This window comes from Triticum urartu, chromosome 4 (genome assembly GCF_003073215.2).
Source record: "Triticum urartu cultivar G1812 chromosome 4, Tu2.1, whole genome shotgun sequence".
NCBI lineage: Eukaryota > Viridiplantae > Streptophyta > Magnoliopsida > Poales > Poaceae > Triticum > Triticum urartu.
The window spans coordinates 593206105-593224227 of record NC_053025.1 but is presented as its reverse complement, the minus strand read 5'-3'; positions in this window follow the sequence as shown (position 1 = coordinate 593224227).

Genomic DNA, 18123 nt, shown 5'->3' with positions numbered 1-18123 from the left:
GAAAAATGTACTTGCTGTACAAAGTGCATTTCTGGTCCAGAAGTGAAAATATTTTATACAGCAAAAATATTGCAAAAAGTGAGGCAATATTTTTACATGGGAAGGTGTTCCAGGTTCTAAGAATATCTAGGAATTATCTCAGATTTTTCTGAGCAAGAAAAATTGTGGTTGCTTTGGAGCACAAGATTTTGAAGTGTGTTTCAGAGAGAGAAATGAATATTTTTCTATTAGGAAAAATGTTCATTGGATTATTTTGGGAATTTGTGGGAGGAATAAGGTAGATAGGTCACTTGGGTGAAAGCCAAGGGTATGCCCAAGTGAAAAGTCCATTTGAAATGATTCAAAACCCAAATCAAATCAGGGCAAAAACCACGGTGAAAACCAAGTCCAGAAAAAGAGAGAAGGAAAGTCCGGCAAAAGAGAGAAGGCAAAATCCAGGCTATCACAAACCTCCCCCACTTAGGATGAATATCGTCCCCGAGATTCGGTTGCTTGGGAAAACCATTCTGGGTATGCAGTCCTTAAAAATTCCTCTCTTTCCCAGGTTGCTTCTTCTTCAGTGTGATGCTCCCACTGAACCTTGTAAAATCTTATCTCTTTGCTGCGAGTGACCCTCTCTGTCTGATCCAATATTCTGATTGACTTTTCCTCATAATTCAAATCCTTAGCCAATTCTATTTCTGCCATATCAGTCTTTTTCTCCGGGGGCGAGATACATCTCCTTAGCTGTGAGATGTGAAACACGTTGTGTACTTCTGACAATTCTGGTGGCAATTCCAATTGGTATGCAACCGTTCTGACTCTGGCCATGACGGGGAATGGACAGATATATCGGGGTGCCAATTTTCCTCGGGTCTGAAACCTCATGACTCCTTTCATAGGGGTGACTCGGAGATATACGTGCTCTCTGGGTTCGAAGATGATCTGACGATGTTTGGCATCATAGTAGCTCTTCTGTCGGGATTTGGCCAGTTGCAGTCTGTCCCGGATTTCCTTGACTTGCTTCTCTGCTTCAAGCATTAAATCAGTCCCGAAAATACGGCTGTCTCCGGTTTGAGACCAATTCAATGGGGTCCAGCATTTCCGGCCATACAGGGCTTCATAGGGTGACATCTTCAAGGTGGACTGGAAACTGTTGTTGTAGGAAAACTCGGCATAAGGTAGACAGTCTTCCCACTTGGTTCCTTGGGCCAATGTACATGCCCCAAGCATATCTTCGAGTATTTGATTTACTCGCTCAGTTTGTCCATCTGTCTGAGGATGATAAGCCGTGCTGTACTTTAGAGCGGTCCCCAAGGCTTGATGTAGTCGGGACCAAAATGGGAGGTGAAGAGAGATCCCCTATCGGAGGTGATAGACTTGGGTACTCCACGTAGACTGACGATTCTTGATACATATAGTTGTGCGAGTTGATTTGCACGGTACGTAGTCCGAATAGGCAAGAAGTGTGCCACCTTGGTTAGGGTGTCCACTATGACCCATATCGCGTCGTTTCCTTGATGAGACCTTGTTAATCCGGTGATGAATCCATGCAAATGTCGTCCCATTTCCATTGGGATACCGGCAGAGGCTGGAGGAGTCCGGCGGGTTTTTGATGTTCCGGCTTCACCTTATTGCATATGTCACAACAGGCCACAAAGTATGCGATATATTTCTTCATTCCATCCCACCAAAATATCTGGCAAAGGTCCTCATACATTTTGGTACCACCGGGAGGAATTGAATATGGTGCTTCATGCGCTTCTGCCAATATTTTCTTCTTCAGACTCTCTTGGTCAGGTACGCAAAGTCTTCCGCGAAACCGTAACGAACCTTGCTGATCCATAGAGAAATCTGGTGCACGCCCTTGGTGCACCTTCTGAACATATATTTGTAACACCTTATCCTTCGCCTGAGCACTGCAGATTTCTTCTTCGAGAGTAGGGTAAACTTCCAATATATTGGTAAGACGGGCATCGGTGATCACCAAGTTTAGCTGCAAGATTTCTTCATAAAGCTCCGGAGGTAAGGAATCCATTAGAGCATTGAGATTGGCTGGTTTACGGCTGGGGGCATCAGCCACCACATTAGCTTTGCCCGGGTGATAATTTATTCCAAGGTCGTAGTCCTTAACCAACTCGAGCCATCTTCGCTGTCGAAGGTTCAAGTCAGGCTGAGTGAATATGTACTTGAGACTTTTATGGTTGGTGAATATCTCGCACTTCTTTCCAATCAGATAATGTCTCCAGATTTTCAAAGCGTGCACCACTGCGGCCAATTCCAGATCATGAGTAGGATAGTTTCCTTCATGTTGCCGCAGTTGGCGAGATGCATAGGCCACCACTTTGCCATCTTGCATGAGTACACAACCCAGTCCTTTTCTGGAGGCGTCGCAGTAAACGTCGAAACTTCGGTAGATGTCTGGAAGAGTTAATACGGGTGCCGATGTTAGCCTGGCTTTTAACTCATTGAAGCTCCATTCACGGTCCTCAGTCCATACGAACTTCTTGTCCTTCTTGAGGAGCTCAATCATTAGCTTGGCGATCTTGGTAAATCCTTCGATAAAACAGCGATAATATCCGGCCATTCCAAGGAAACTCTGGATTTCTGAGACGGTGGTGGGTGCGGACCAATCAATTACATCTTTGACCTTGCTTGGGTCCACCGAGATTCCTATTGCCGAGAGGATATGTCCGAGGAATCCCACTTGCTGGAGCAAAAATTCACATTTGCTTAAATTTGGCATACAGTTGATGATCGCGAAGCCTTTGCAGAACTGCCCGAAGATGCTCCTTATGTTCGTCCTTGCTCTTGGAGTAAATGAGGATGTCGTCAATGAACACCACCACGAATTTGTCCAAGAAATCCATAAACACCTTGTTCATCATATGCATAAAGAATTCATGAGTGTTGGTGAGGTTGAAGGACATAAAGGTGTATTCATAAAGACCGTACCGGGTGGTGAATGCGGTCTTAGGAATGTCTTCCTTCTTTATCTTGAGTTGATGATATCCCGTCCTCAAATCAATCTTTGAGAATACTTTGGCCCCACTGAGTTGATCAAATAGATCATCAATCCTCGGCAGTGGATACTTGTTTTTAATGGTGATGTCATTCAGCTGTCGGTAGTCTACGCACATTCGTAGACTGCAATCCTTTTTGTCCACGAAGATTGTTGGTGATCCCCATGGTGAAGGGCTTGGACGAATGTATCCTTTCTGCAGCATCTCATCCAGTTGTTTCTTCAATTCCATCCATTTCGAGGACGGCATCCGATAATATTTCTTATGTATCGGGGTGGTTCCAGGCACCAGGTCAATAGCAAACTCCAAGTCTCGGTCGGGTGGCATGCCGGGTAATTTCTTAGGAAATACATCTGGATACTCGCTGACCACTGGGATTAATTCACCTCTTCTGCCACAGCTGCGAAAACCATATCCTTTGTGGGGATGCGCTTGCGGGCATAAAAACTTGTGGTGCAACCTTCCATATTTTTCAGGGTAATTTCTCTGGTCGCACAGTTGATGCAGACTTGGTATTGGGTTAACCAATTCATGCCCAGAATGACATCCAATTTGTTGGAATCGATGATTATCAATTATGTTGGAAACTTGACGCCCTTAATATCAATCTCCAAATTTCGGCAGATGAGATTTCTTCTGAGTATGGATCCCGGGGATTGTACCAGCATGTATTTTCCCAAAATCGAGCAAGGAAAATTGTTTTGGGAAGCAAAACCACGCAAAATAAAAGAGTGGGAAGCTCAGAGTCAAATAAAATTACGGCGTGTATGTCGTTAACAGGAAACATACCAATGACGACTTCCGGGTCCTCTTGGGATTCGTCTGCGGAGATGTGATGAACTTGCCCTTGGATTATATCGGGGGCGGAATACGGCTCCATGTAGTTGACTTGCGGCTGATCTGGAGCTACGTGCTTGGTGTTCTTGGGACACTGTCGGGCGTAGTGTCCAGTTTGACCACAGCTGAAGCATGAATTGTTGCGCTGATAATCGTTGCACACTGGGCTGGTCACGGCATTCTTGACTTGTGTAGTAGTCTTGTTGACATTCTGCTGCCAATTGGGTTTGTACTCCACCTGAGTCTGTTGCCAAGTACGAGCCTTTTGCACTCGTTGCATATCCTTCTTTGGCTCGAATTTGCGATTGTGGTCATTAGCAGCTGGCTTGTTGTCGTGCAGGAGCTTGTGTTCCCTTTCGGCGATGAGGGCCTTGTTCACCAGAGTCAGGAAGTCTGGGAAATCAAACATGTTGAGAGTGCACCTGAGATGCTGATTTAGGCCTCCAAGGAATCGATCGATCTTCCTCTTTTCGGTGGCCACATCGTGGAGAGAATAGCGGGCTAGATGGTTGAATTTACCCAGGTACTCGGCGATGGTCATGCTGCCGTGAGTGAGAGCGAGAAATTCGCGCTGCTTGATCTTCATGACTCCGGTGGGAATATGATACTTGCAGAAATGATCCTTGAATTTTGTCCAAGTAATTTCCTCGTCTGCAGGCCATATTGCTTTGGCGTTATCCCACCATATAGCGGCATCTCCTTCAAGATAATGTGTGGCGAAGGGAACCTTGTCTCCTTTATCTGTGCGAACAATTTCCAGTTTTCTCTCAATAGTCCTTAGCCATTCGTTGGCGTCCAAAGGATCAGTAGCATGACTGAAACTGGGAGGCTTGGTTCGCTGAAAATCTGACAGCTTGGAATGATGGCCATTTTGGTTTCCATTCTGTCCAACCATAACTCGTACACTTTTCAGTATTTCCAGCAGATCATTGCTCCTTCTTTCTTCAAACATTCGCAGGGTTTGCTCGGTGGAAGGCGGTTGTGGCGGTGGAGGCGGAGGTAGCTGGTATGGCTCAGGGGAATGTCCTGCCTGTCTTTGCGGAACGACGGACAGGGACATCCTCACCAGCTTGACTGCTGCTGCCTCCATGCAGCATCCTATTTTTCGTTTTCCCAATACATAGCAACCATGATGAGAAAATTCCAAAATGGGGGAAAACCAATGACAAATACCGGAAGAAAATAGCGAATGAAAACCAAGTCGAATAAAAGAGTTCAACATAATTATACATAGTCCCAACATGAAAGAAAACATCGCAATGGGTCTAATACCCTCATACATGAAACTACGCATCATGACAAGTGCGATTACAACCATACATCATGCTCATGACTACCACGATCACTACTAGGGAAAAGGCTAGCAGCAGCGCGGGTTTTAGGCCTATCAGCAGCGCGGGTACCTGCGCTACCAATAAGGTGCTACAGCTAATGTATAGCAGTAGCGCTGGTCCACCCACGCTACTGCTACACAAGTGTTGCAGCAACGCGCTTAAAAGAACCTCGCTGCTGCTAATAGCTATAGCGCGCTTCCCCTGTGCGCGCTACTGCTACAACCGCGCTGCTGCTAACTTTTCTGCACTCGCTACTGCTAATTTTAGTAGTTTTTTGTTTTTTTTCGGCATATTTGTTTTGTATTTGAACAGGCTTTATAGAAGAATCTTTAGCACATACAAATGTCATCATGATACACATACAAATGCCTGCAAGACCACAAATGTAATCATAGCATATACATACAAATAGTCTCGTCATAATCATCATCCAACACAAAGTGGTATCTTATCATCATCTAATACTTGCAACTACAACGTCATCCATCTAAACAAAGGTATACGCGAGAAGAGCTATCACTATGAGTGAGAGCGGAACTATGCAGTACATGAGATGGCGGTTACGAGTCCTCTCTCGCGCTAGCGTGAACCTCAAGTAACTAGCTTCTCCTTCTTGTCTTCTTTTGAAGCCTTTATGGCCGGCGTCCGAGAACCCATTCACTTGCGCCTGACACTCGTGCCACTCATTGTACACCCCCGGAACCTTCCCTTTGTACACGACATAGCAGTTCCATCTCGCCATCAAGAAACTAGGTACCTGTTAGAGATGCATGTTCATGAAGAGGATGTACAATTATATATATGCAACAAAATATACTAGAGAACACCGAAAAGAAAGGGTTAGAAACTAGATGCAACATACAGTATGGAAATTAATTAACTAGAGGTACGCAGGTCATCGTATGCAAACTAACAAAGTAGCATTACGCAAGTTCGGCAAGGATCATGGACATCACAAAGTTGCATCACTACAAATAGTATACAAGTTCAACCGACACATATCATCATCATCGGCATCATAAATAACTAGAAGTTCCATCCTTCCATATCATCGAGGATGGACCCTAGCTTCTTGAACGGCGTGAGGTCTAGACGTTGCATGCCTATGCGAGTTCGGACGTCAGCTCGCGATATAGGGACGTGGTGGAACATACCCTTCTCATCGACGACTTCTTTCATGATGATCGTCGCAATGTCGCTTTGGATGCGAAAGAAGTCATCTCTAAGTTTATAATCCGCTTCTCCATGAGATTCTAGCCACTTGTGGATATGATCATCATTTCTGCTTCTCATGCGAAGCTTTTGGTGATCCGTGTTGAACTGATTCATGAGATGGAGGATGTACAATCCATCCTTCTTGCTTGGTTTTGGGACTTGGATGCAGGAGAAGTTAGTTTTATGCGCGAAACCCATCTTCTTGTTCCTTTGTTTCCTGATCTGCATGTGGCCACCTCTAAAGCTGAAGCCTTGGAGAGCATCATCTAGAATATTCATTATGTGGGTGTAGTCTTTTTTCTCGTAGTCTCTGGAAGGGTCAAATACACGGCGTGGGAGACTTGCGGATAAAGAACGATAAGGACGGCGCGCCCGTTGCTGCGGGGAAAAGACACCTCAAATTATTCCCCATAGAGAGAGAAGGAATGATTGAAATGTATGAAAGGGTTGTTCGAAACTGACTTACTTTGGATGATAAGGCACGAGGACAATTTCCCGGTCCTTATTTTGTACCATGAAGTTTTGGAAGTAGTCCCTAGTAGTTTCACGCTCAAAGTCGCCGAGACTCAAGAAAGACTCGTGCATGTAGTACGGTTCCGCCACACAGATTTGCAAGACTTCTTCACTGTTCATGACAGAGCTCATATGTAGCGCAAAAGGGCGGACGATTGTAAAATCGAGCCGCCTTGTCAGAAACATCTCAAAGATATGGTCAAACCGCAGGAAGAACACCTCCGCGGGCCGTGTCTCGACGTAGCACTTCCCCTCAGGAACATGAGCCGCGTATGTCGGATATCCTGGATCCTTTGAGGCTAGTAGGCTTTTCTCAGTCGACAGCACATGGTCGTGCAGTCTCCTGAGATCCCCTGATAGTGCCTCCAATGGTTTCGGCGGTAGCATCGGCTCGCCCATGAGATGGAACATGGCCACACCTTTCACGGGTACATGCTCTTCAGAATGCATCGTTTGGCTGCTATGTGCTCTGGCTTGTTTGGAGGCAGCTATCTTCCCTGATCTCTTTCTCTCCTTTTTCTTGGGCACACCTTCTAGACCCTTCCTTAACCCCTGCACCAGGGTTCCCGGGCTAAGTACTGTACGACCCTCGCGCTGGGATAGTTGAGCCTGTGTTGAGGCGGCATCTTCAGGCGTGTCCTATGAGGATTTCATGAAGAGAGACTTTTTGCAATCCCTGCTACGACCTTCCTGCCCGGGCATATCATCCATATCCTCATTAGCAAGCTGATAGCCCGATTCGTCATATGGTTGACTCATCAATTCTATGTCATAGTCATACGCGTTTGTATTGAGGAAATCCATAGGGTCGACCTCCGTCTCATCATCCATTCTCTGTTCTACAGGACAAATTACATCAGCCAGCACTATTGCACCCCCTTCATCATGCCGTCCGCCGCTCTCACCCGGCACTACAGGAGCTAGTAATTGCGTAGGCGGGGTGGTGGTCTCCGCACATGCTTGTTGATGTGTGGTTATTGGTGTGCTCTCGGCCGGCTCCAGACGAATAAGATTCTTCGGCCATAGCAGCACCCAACCCTTGCAGCTTCCAATCCGTGGCGGGGTCCCATCGTCCGCTCCCACATGCTGTACTGGAGGAGGCAAATCCTCGTGCCCCGATTTCATACTAGACAAGCTAACCCTGAAGTGCCCAGCAGGGATCGGCTGGTTGTGGAACGTGGGTTGCAAGGGGTCCATTATCATCCCCTTTCCCACATCCACCTTCTGGCCTTTGATCAAGTAGAGTATGGTGCACGGGGTTTCTTTCGCCTGCAAACACATATGTCTGTGGCGTAAAACATCCGAAAGGCAACAAAAATGGAATATTATATATATATATATATGTTGGTGCGACATGTAATTACTGCGACGGCGTCGAGCTCAACCAAATACGAAGGCCCACCAAGCGCGCCAGAGACTGAGGACGGGCTGCTATGAGCGGGAGCGGCTGCGAGAGGAGGCCCAGTTGCGTGAGCAAGTGATGGTGCGATGGTGTTGTTGTTCATGGAGTTGCTCCCGACGAAACTGGGCAACGGGAAATCATGTACCGTCTTGTCTGGATTTTCCTTCGTCTAGTTGATGATAACTGGAAACAAGTTAGTAGCAAAATCATTTCTGCAGGCAGTTACAGGTGCATTGACTGCCTGCTGTAGCAACTCATATTTTTCCTCGGCTGCTTTTTTCGCGTCCTCAGCTGCTTTTTTCTCGACCGCAAGCTTCACCTTCGCGTCGATGTCCGCCTGACTAAACTTCTTTTTCTGCTTCTTGGCCTCCGAGCCCTCTTTGTAAAAACACCTTCCACGTGGCGCCATCTCCAGCGCCGTGCACACGACCATATTGCGGCTGCTGGCCCAAAGGGAGTCCCTTAAGTTCGTTTAAGGCCCGGTTGAGAGGGGTGTCCCACTTGGGCCTCATCGGAGAAGTAGGGTTTTCGGCTGCAAGCTGGTGTTGCTTCTCCAGTAGTCTAATCAATTTCCTCGTGATCTTGTCCGTGTAAAAAACATTTTTCTCCTTGTCCCACTTGTAGCGGGCCCTGATGAAATGATGCTCCAAGGGGTTGGTGAACTTCGCGAAGGGGTCTGGGAGACCCGCGGCTTCACGTTCTGCGTTCTCCTTATCCCATATGGGCCTTTTACCGAGGTAGCCACGGCTTCCGAGGCGATGCTTCCCCGTGTTCCTTTGCTGAAGGCTCTTGAATTTCCCAGCCTTAGCCTTGGCGTCCTCGGTAGCGCAAGTGTCCTTGAACTTTTCGAACTCCTCTTCCCTAAGTGTCGGATTTTCCTCCAGAATCTTGGACAGGGGTTCCTCAGCCTCAATAGCTCGTTTCACCCTCGATTTCCAGGAGGCCAAATCATTGCTGAACATTCCCATGGCATGATTGTTAATCTTTTTCATCTTCGGATCATCCCACGGTTGTTCTATGTTATCATCCCGATCGGGGAACTTGAATCTCTTGTGCAACTTCGTTAGGAGCAACTGCGTCAAATGTTCTTTACTCCTTAAGTCATCGTCATTGATGCTCGCGCATTCCCGTAGGATGCATCCTACTTGGTTCCCATAGCACTTGCGAGGTTCTTCCGGCTCTAACAGCTCAAACTTGCCAGGTGCCATCTTTGTGATCACAAGTCGTCCAATCCCTAGTTTGTTAGGTTTTCGTATCCTCTGCTTCTTATGCCTCTTTTCGGTACCGGCATCGGCGCCGGTATCTTCCCCGGCGGTACCTTCCCCACCGGTCTCGGCGCCGCCATCGGTGCCAGCGCCGTCGGTGTCGGTGTCGGCGTCAGTACCATCATCGAGGCGGACCTGCAAACCTTGCTTAGCAGTCAAAAAGTCGAGGTAGTGTTGTTCACCCTCATAATCCATCTTGTCTGCATCTTGGTCAGAAGGCCCAGTTTCTTCGTTGTTCGACATGTTTCCTATGATTAAGTGTCCTCATTTATTTCTAAAAGTATGAATAAATGAGAAATGAGATAAAAAAGAAATCTATGTGCCAGCACTCGATATGCCAACTATGTAGCACAAATCATGCCTTTATTCACGGGAAATTTCGGCATGACCTTTGCTAAAAAATGGACATATCGAGCGCCTGAAATTCACCGGAACGGAAATGAATCAACATTCCGGCATAACATAGGCAACTCGGATCATTTACCAAAACATGACATATCCACATATCACATGTCCAGTTCAAATTTGCATATAAATTCATATCTAAATAGATAACCTAATTAACATAACTAAAACCTAAGTAAATTAACCCTAGCTAGCAGAGAGAGAGAGGGGGTGGTTTACAGAGGGTGCAGGGCGAGGAGGCAGGCCCGACGACGGCCGAGGTTGGGAGGGGAGGAAGCAGAGGAGGGACGCGAGGGCCGACGGGTCGGGGGCGAGCGCCGGCGCCGGGGGCGAGCGCACCTGGGTTGGGGGCGGCGGGGTCGGGGCCGAGCGCACCGGGGTCGGGCACGGCGAGGTCGGGGGCGGCGGGGTCGGGGGCGAGCGCGCCGGGGTCGGGGGCGGGCGCGGCGGTGCGACGGGGCCGGGGAAGAGAGAGTGGGGATTTGGGGGAAAAGAGGCGGGATGAAGCAGGGAGAGGGAGAATTTTGGGTTAAGTGGACGTAGCAGTAGCGCGTTTACACGAAATGCGCTACTACTGCCTCGACTAGCTGTAGCGGTTTTCTGCAGAAACGGCTACTGCTACCTTGACTAGCTGTAGCGGTTTTCTGCAGAAACCGCTACTGCTACCTTGACTAGCTGTAGCTCTTTTTCACTAAAGCACTGCTGCTATAACCAGTTTCCCTTTTTTTCTTTTCCTCAGCATAATAGGAACATATATATTACATCATTGGACCCTTGCATAATAATGGCTAAGTGTGTATACAAAATAGGAACATATATATATTACATCATTGGACCCATGCATAATAATGGCTAATTAAGTGTGTATACAAAATAGGAACATATATATTACATCATTTGACCGATTCCGCAGCGCTGACGTTTTCGTTTTTGAGTTAGCTTTGCTTCCTTGGGATCTACAAAATACCTCTGGAGACGGGGAGTGATGGTAAGTACCATACCACTTTCTGGGGACATTTCTTTCCGGCCTTCTTGTATCGAGAAGCATTGCACACCGGACAACTTGTTTTTTCCGCGTGCTCCTTCCGATAAATTATGCAATCGTTGATGCATGCATGGTATCTAACGTGTGGCAGATCAAGAGGGCACACGATCTTCTTGGCCTCATCAACACTACTAGGACATAGATTACCCTCGGGAAGAACATCCTTTAGGTACTTGAGATGCTCATCGAGGCTAGTGTCGGTCCATTTGTTTTTAGCCTTCGTCTTCAGCACTTGGAGCGTGAAACTCAAGCGGGTCACCTCAGGATTGCAACCATCATACAATGGAGTGGTCGAGTCTAACGCCAGTTGCTCCAGCTTAGCCTCCTCTCTAGAAGCAGCTCTCTCAGTACCCGTGTCCTTGCGAAGCAATGCTTGAACATGAGGGTCCCGCACGATTGAACTTAGTACCGACGAACTTTGCTACGTGGAGTCCATGTCGTTCTCTCCGCCGCCATGTCCGGCCCCTTCTCCGCCGCCATGTCCGGCCTCTTCCCCGCCGCCATTATCGATCATCTCTTCATCTTGCCCCGTGTCATCATTGCCTGCCCCATCGGCATCCTCAACATCGTCATCCTCATCTTCAGTTATCCACTGAGCATAGCCATCCATGAAACCAGTCATGAGCAGGTGCGCTTCGACACGACCATCGACATGGGGGTCAAGCCAAACTATTCCTTTGCATTTTCGACACGGACATAAAACCTCTGTCAGGTTATTTTCCTTCATGTCCTGCACCGCCGACCGCAACCACCTGTCCACCATCGTTCCACTGACCATCGGGAACTCTGCACGGTAATAATAAACAAATTGATTATAAAAATGCATGCATTCATCAAATTCATACAAAAATTCGGCATGACCTTCCTTAAAAGTAGGACATATATAGGTCTAGAGTTTGCCCGGAATTCGCCGAAACGGAAATAAATCGACATTTCGGCAAAACATAGGCAACTCAAATGCACAATTTGGCGTCAACTCATGCCACACACACAATTTCCATAAAAATATCACACACACATGCATAAACATATTTCCATTTTGCAAAAGCATGAAATATTAATCACACCTCTATCTCGAGATCGAGCACACGGTGGAGATGATGATGTAGGGAGGTCAAAAGTGCACAAAGCTCTTCTTGACAAAGAAAGATCTAGTTAGGGGCAAATAGGTCACTTAACTAAATGCTACATCTACCTAGCTAGCTAATTTGGGAGGAGACAACTTCAACTAGTGGAGGGGGGAGGAAAAAGAGAAAGGAGATGAATTAATGGAGGTGGTGTAGTTATAGCTAGGAGTAATGAAGAGAGAGAAAGGTAGGTAGAAGAGGGAGAGTAATGGGGGGAGAAGTATTGAGGAAGAAGAAGAGTGAGAGAGGGAGGATGTGGGAGGGTAGGGGAAAGGGAGGAGAGGAGATGGGGAGGGGGAGGTGGAAAAGGTGGTGGGTCCTGCGTCTTAGCAGTAGCGCGGGAGAGAAAACGTGCTGCTGCTAAGAGCGTAGCAACAGCGCGCTTTCCTGTCACGCGCTACTGCTAAACGGGCCAAACATGTGCACATTTTCAAAATTAGCAGCAGCGAGGTGACAAAAAGTGCGCTGCTACTATGGCATTAGCAGCAGCGCGCTCCCTGGCACCGCGCTACTGGTAAACTTATGTCGTTGTGTACTGTCGGTGGATTTTTGTAGCAGCGCGGTTTAAGCGTCACGCGCTACTGCTAAGTTTGCACCAGTAGCGAGCTTTCCGTAGCCGCGCTGCTACTACTTAGCAGCAGCGCCTGTTTTATGCCGCGCTGCTGCTAAGATTCTGTGTATAAGGTTTTCCCTAGTAGTGGATACTCTAACGGTGTACTGCTCGGATGGTGCTACTGCAGGCTCGTCTCCTGTGCCGGACCCAGATCCTGAACTGATAGTAGAGACCTCCGGGGGAAGAGAGGTGCGCTGGTGCAGCCTTGATGGCTCTCCCTCGGGGGCAGGCGGGAAATGGGATCTAAGCATAGGAACGGCAGGAGTAGCGACAAGAGAAGACCATGCAGCAGGAGCGCTGAGCAGGTTCACCGTCAGAGGGTTAACGGTACCCTGCGAGGTCGTCGGGGGAACGGAGGTGGGAGGAGCAGAAGTGTAGATGATAGCTGGAAGAGGGTTCCTTACACGAGCAGCAGCGAGAGCGGCGTGAGCGCGTGAGAGCTCCCGAGCTAACTCCTAGTTAAGGAGATAACTAGCGGTGATGTAGCGTGCAAGGTGGATAGTGGGACAGTCGCACACCGGATTAATCAAAGGAACGCGGATACGCCCATTCTCGTGCAGAGATGGGTAGTAGAAAAGACTAGGGTGGGTGTGCATGTGAACCTCATTGTAGCGCAAGTCTACAAGAGCCTCGATAGCAGCAAACTGAACCTCCTGAGATGGCATAGAAGTAAGACCACCCTTAGACGAACGAGTGTAAGCGCCGGATGGGTAACTGTGGTGTAGAGTGACCTCAGCATTATACTCATACAATGCACCGGTCAGATGCTCGCGATACACCCGATACTCTGGATCAGCACCCTCTGGATAGAGTCGTCGCCACACGTTCTGAAGCAGGTGCGGCGATGTGCACGGAGCTGGCTCAAGATGGTACAAGATCGGTACTGGTGCCATCTATACTCACAAACCATACGGTTAGTAATAACAACAATTAAACATGCATGCAATGCAACAACCAATTTCTATGACTACCGGCACTCAAACGAAGCTATCTACCGTTTTACCAGCGCACTACCGGTCTAGCGTGTCCTACAATCAGCGCGGCTCTGATACCAAGCGTTGTGGTACCCCAGCTCAGAGCAACCGGTTTACCCTGCATTGCCAGCTTAGAGATCGAGTCTTCTAGCAATACACAACAATATGGTACAGAAATAACCGCTTTATTGATACTAGTTGAATGCCCGTGCGTTGCTACGGAGACACTACTATCTATCTGTTAACACCAAGGATATCAAGCCAATACCAAATCATCACCTTAATCTTGAATACCAGACACCGTGTCATGCCTACATATTTCCCAAGGATATCAAACCAATATGAAATCCTCACCTTAGTTTTGAATACCAGACACCATGTCATGCATACATATTCTTACATATAAGCCTTTTTAGAGATTCCAATATTGACTACATACGTAACAAAATGAGTGAATCTATATTCTAAAATATGTCTATATACATCCGTATGTAGTTCGTATTGAAATCTCTTAGAGGGCTTATATTTAGAAACAGAGGGAGTATTTTCCAAGGATATCAAGCCAATATCAAATCATCACCCTAGTTTTGAATACCACACGGGGTGTTATGCATACATATTCCAGCTCGACTCGAATAATTACCCATATGAAATAGACACGAAATCTCTTCTCAAGAATAAGGATGTGCCCTGATAGAAGATAAATGGTTTTTATAGATAAACAATAATGGTTATGTCAGCATAAAGCAGATCCATACATGGAGTTATAAGAGAGAAAAATGATACATGTAGTAGCTACTTGTGAGCGAAGAGAAATTTGACTATTTTTTTGTTCAGCTTTGTATTTTGGTATTGTACTCCTTGACTACATAGGTTTGCCCTTGCTCCTTGGGATTCCAGCCATACCTTATCCTTTTGTATACTAAAAAATAAAAATTATCAGAGATCATCCATACGACTCTAACAACTATTATGAAAACCAGGCACTACATACATAGAACTAAATTATTCTCAAACAATGCCGAGCCATTAATTGCATGAGAGATTTTATATCCCTCCAAATAGTCCGTCCAACCTGCAATTTCCATTGACCATAGAGAAAATAGATGCAAAGAGCCAGCCTTTTTTCCTCCTCCATCCAGCACTGAGATGACAAAGTAAACACTATAAACTACAGGAAGGATCAGCCACTTTGATCCGAAATTCTGACTATCCATGTTAAAGAAATGGATTTATGAGCTTATTTGACAGAATATAGGTTAGGTGAATACAGCTATTGCCAAGAGTAAATCTTCCGAAATTAGATGTAGAAAATATGAACACCTTCCTGTCAATGAGGAGGAACCTAAACAAGCCTGCAGTTGTGTTCTTTTTAGGGCATCATCATATATATAACAGAACCTAAATCAAGTCAGATGTGTTCTTTTTAGGGCATCTACCTGCTAAATCAAGTTGTAGGATATATATATAAGAGAATGATTTTGAATGCCTACAACTCACGTCTATAGAAAGACATTCCAAAGTGAAGCGTGGATCCAGCTCGTAAAATATATATATTACAAAGAAGAATGGATGGAATAAGAAATTATGTATTATACTACTTTCATTAGTACTTCATACTAGAACACGGCAAAACAAAAAATTACTGCAGATTTCAGTGGCATAAAAATCTTCTATTTTACTACTTTCCTCGGAATTTTGCAGTGGTACACATTTCTGATCAGACTATCCATCACCTGGGTCTCCAAATAAAAAACTACTCCATCCGTCCCAAATTAAGTGTCTCAACTTTGTACTAATTTTAGTAGTAAGTTGTACTAAAGTTGAGACACTTATTTTGGGACGGGGAGAGTACCGTTTACTGCCGTTCTACAACCATACCACTTGTTAGAGTTAAAAACATGAACAAACAATGCAATTCTTGTTCAAGCAAAACAGACAATAAAAGTTAGCACAATATGGATATCTCCATTCATGATGAAACAAATCAAAGAGAGGCAATATTGACCTTCCATTTGATGTATTAGATGGAGTGAAGCATGTCGATGTCGCAATAGCGTCGACTTAGGCATATATCTACGCATTCAGATTTTGGCAGAGAAGTTTTTAACCTCACTGAGTCATTGTTAGCATTGAGTAGGGCAGCCAGAACGCAATATGTAGAAAACTGCATTGAGTTAGTCATGAGAAAGAACTACAGGTTTAAGTGTTTTTCATCACATTCGCCTGAAAGGTAGCTAAAAGTTTCAAGTATATAGAACCATTGACTGATGTTTTAGATGTCTATAATGTTAAGCATGCAACCAAAAATATATAGCAGCCTTTTGGAACTGTACTATAACATCCATGAATCAAGATTTAGTGGCTGAAGAGTGGGGCAGAAAAATGTTTAATACCTAGTTCTTGACAGCCTTGGCCATCTAGCAGAACTCCTTGTGCATGACAGTATTCTGGTGGAACGCGACAGACTTGTCCTTCTTCCGTGTCTTGGTTGTCAAGAGACGAAAGAAGGACAAGCGTGGAGCGTGGGTTCGATTGGACCATGGCTCCACTCAATGCCATCTCCTTATCAGTAGTTAGCTATGTGCTGTTAGTCTTCTTGTTTACCAGGACTGAAAAACACACCAACCACCAAATAGATCTGCCAATGGCGAGACATCCATAATTCAACTGATCAAGAGATAGCAACAACTACTAACCAGAGTGCTTGTCAGAGTGGACAATGTAAAACTTGTTAGGCTTCCTGACTGAACAGAACCTTGGCAGTACTCTTGCTGAACTGCTACATTAGCAAACAAATGTTCCTCTTGACAAGCTCCCAGGCCAGATTGTCCGGAACCATCACCATTTATCTGTTCCTAAAAAATCATATCAACCAATGAATATGAAACCCATCAGAAAAAGTGTAAGGATTCTCAAGTTTCTATCTCACATAGCCGATAGCTTCTGCATAGTGGTAATGACTGGTGTTCCTGCTCGTGGCTGCCCTGAAGTGCGCGTTGAAGGCAGACGGTTCTGCCGACGCTCTTTGTTATGAGATAGCCGCAAGAGGCTGCAGACCGTCATGGGCGGCAACAGGGTGAGATGCATCAACGGCTGGAAGCAGGCAAGGAAGTGGACGGGCCATACCTCTTTGGAAGGAAGCACCACAGTCCTAGCAGCAGCAGCGCGACCCCACGACGGCACCACGCGTAGGAACCATGGCCTTCTCTTTCCCTGTGGGCATTAGGCCAGCACCTCCCGCTGCGCTCTTCTGCCGCTTGCTAGATTTCCACCGGCGATTACATGTGTCCACCTGCTCCTCCCACGATCCCACCACCTCCCACCGTCCGTTGCCACAAACCGATCTTCCGCCGACCGTTTCACTGCCACTCAGACGGCCCCTGCCATGGGAGAGAAAACATAGGGGTCAGACAGTACAGGCTACAGGGAGAAGATGGGTCGAAGGGAGGGTGAGATAGCGTTACCTGGGCCTCATTCATCGCGGCCATGGGTGCGGCGCTCCTGCTCGTCTCCCTCCCCACGTCAAGCTCCTCCTCAAGTCGGTGAAGAACAGATGAGATTGGAAGGGCTTGGATCGACCGTTTCAGTCTAATTTGGCTGCAGTGTGAAACCGCTTGAGGTCGCCATAAGTGTGAGGAGGTCGGCGGCGGTGATTCCTCTATGGAGAGCAAAGGGATTGAGAGGGAGGGATTTGGGGGAAGGGGAGTGGGAGGTGGGACGTCAGCCTGGACGTAGCGAGCGGGCTTTTGGGCCCGCTTGTGGACCAATCAGGACCGGACCGATCAGTCCCGGCCCGCTAGGAAAACTGGCCGGTCCGAGCTGGCAATTTCGGCTCGGAGGACCGACGGCCCAGCCCAATTAGAGCTAATCAGGAGAGCCCATCACGTAACATATAGATCGTGCGTGTGTGCGTGACCTAAACGCATCCCGCATCCCGTTCGGCTCTTTCCAGCTTCCACCAGGACGCACCGCGCCGCCGCCGCTCCTTCCACCAGCAGACTGGACTAGCCACCAGGACGCGCCGCCGGCCGCCGTGCCTCTGCCTCGCGCCGCCGCTCCCTTGCGCGGCTGTTCCTCCCCTCTCCCCCGCGCGGCCATGCCTCTCTATCTCTCTCTCCCTCGCGCTGCCGTGCCGCCAAGCATCAGGTCCGTCTTCTCCGTCTCCGGCCACCGTGCTGCTGCGCCGACTACCGCTCTGACAGCCTGGGCCTACATGGCAGTGACTGTATGTCGTCAGGACCGTGAGGACCGACGGTCTGCACCGAGCTTTGCGTCTGCCGGTCCGGTCCCTGAAATCAGGACCGCCGCATTGCTCGGTCCGGTCCGGACCGGACCGCCGGCAGCCGGTCCAAACGACGGCTCGGACCGGGACCGGACCGGCCCGGACC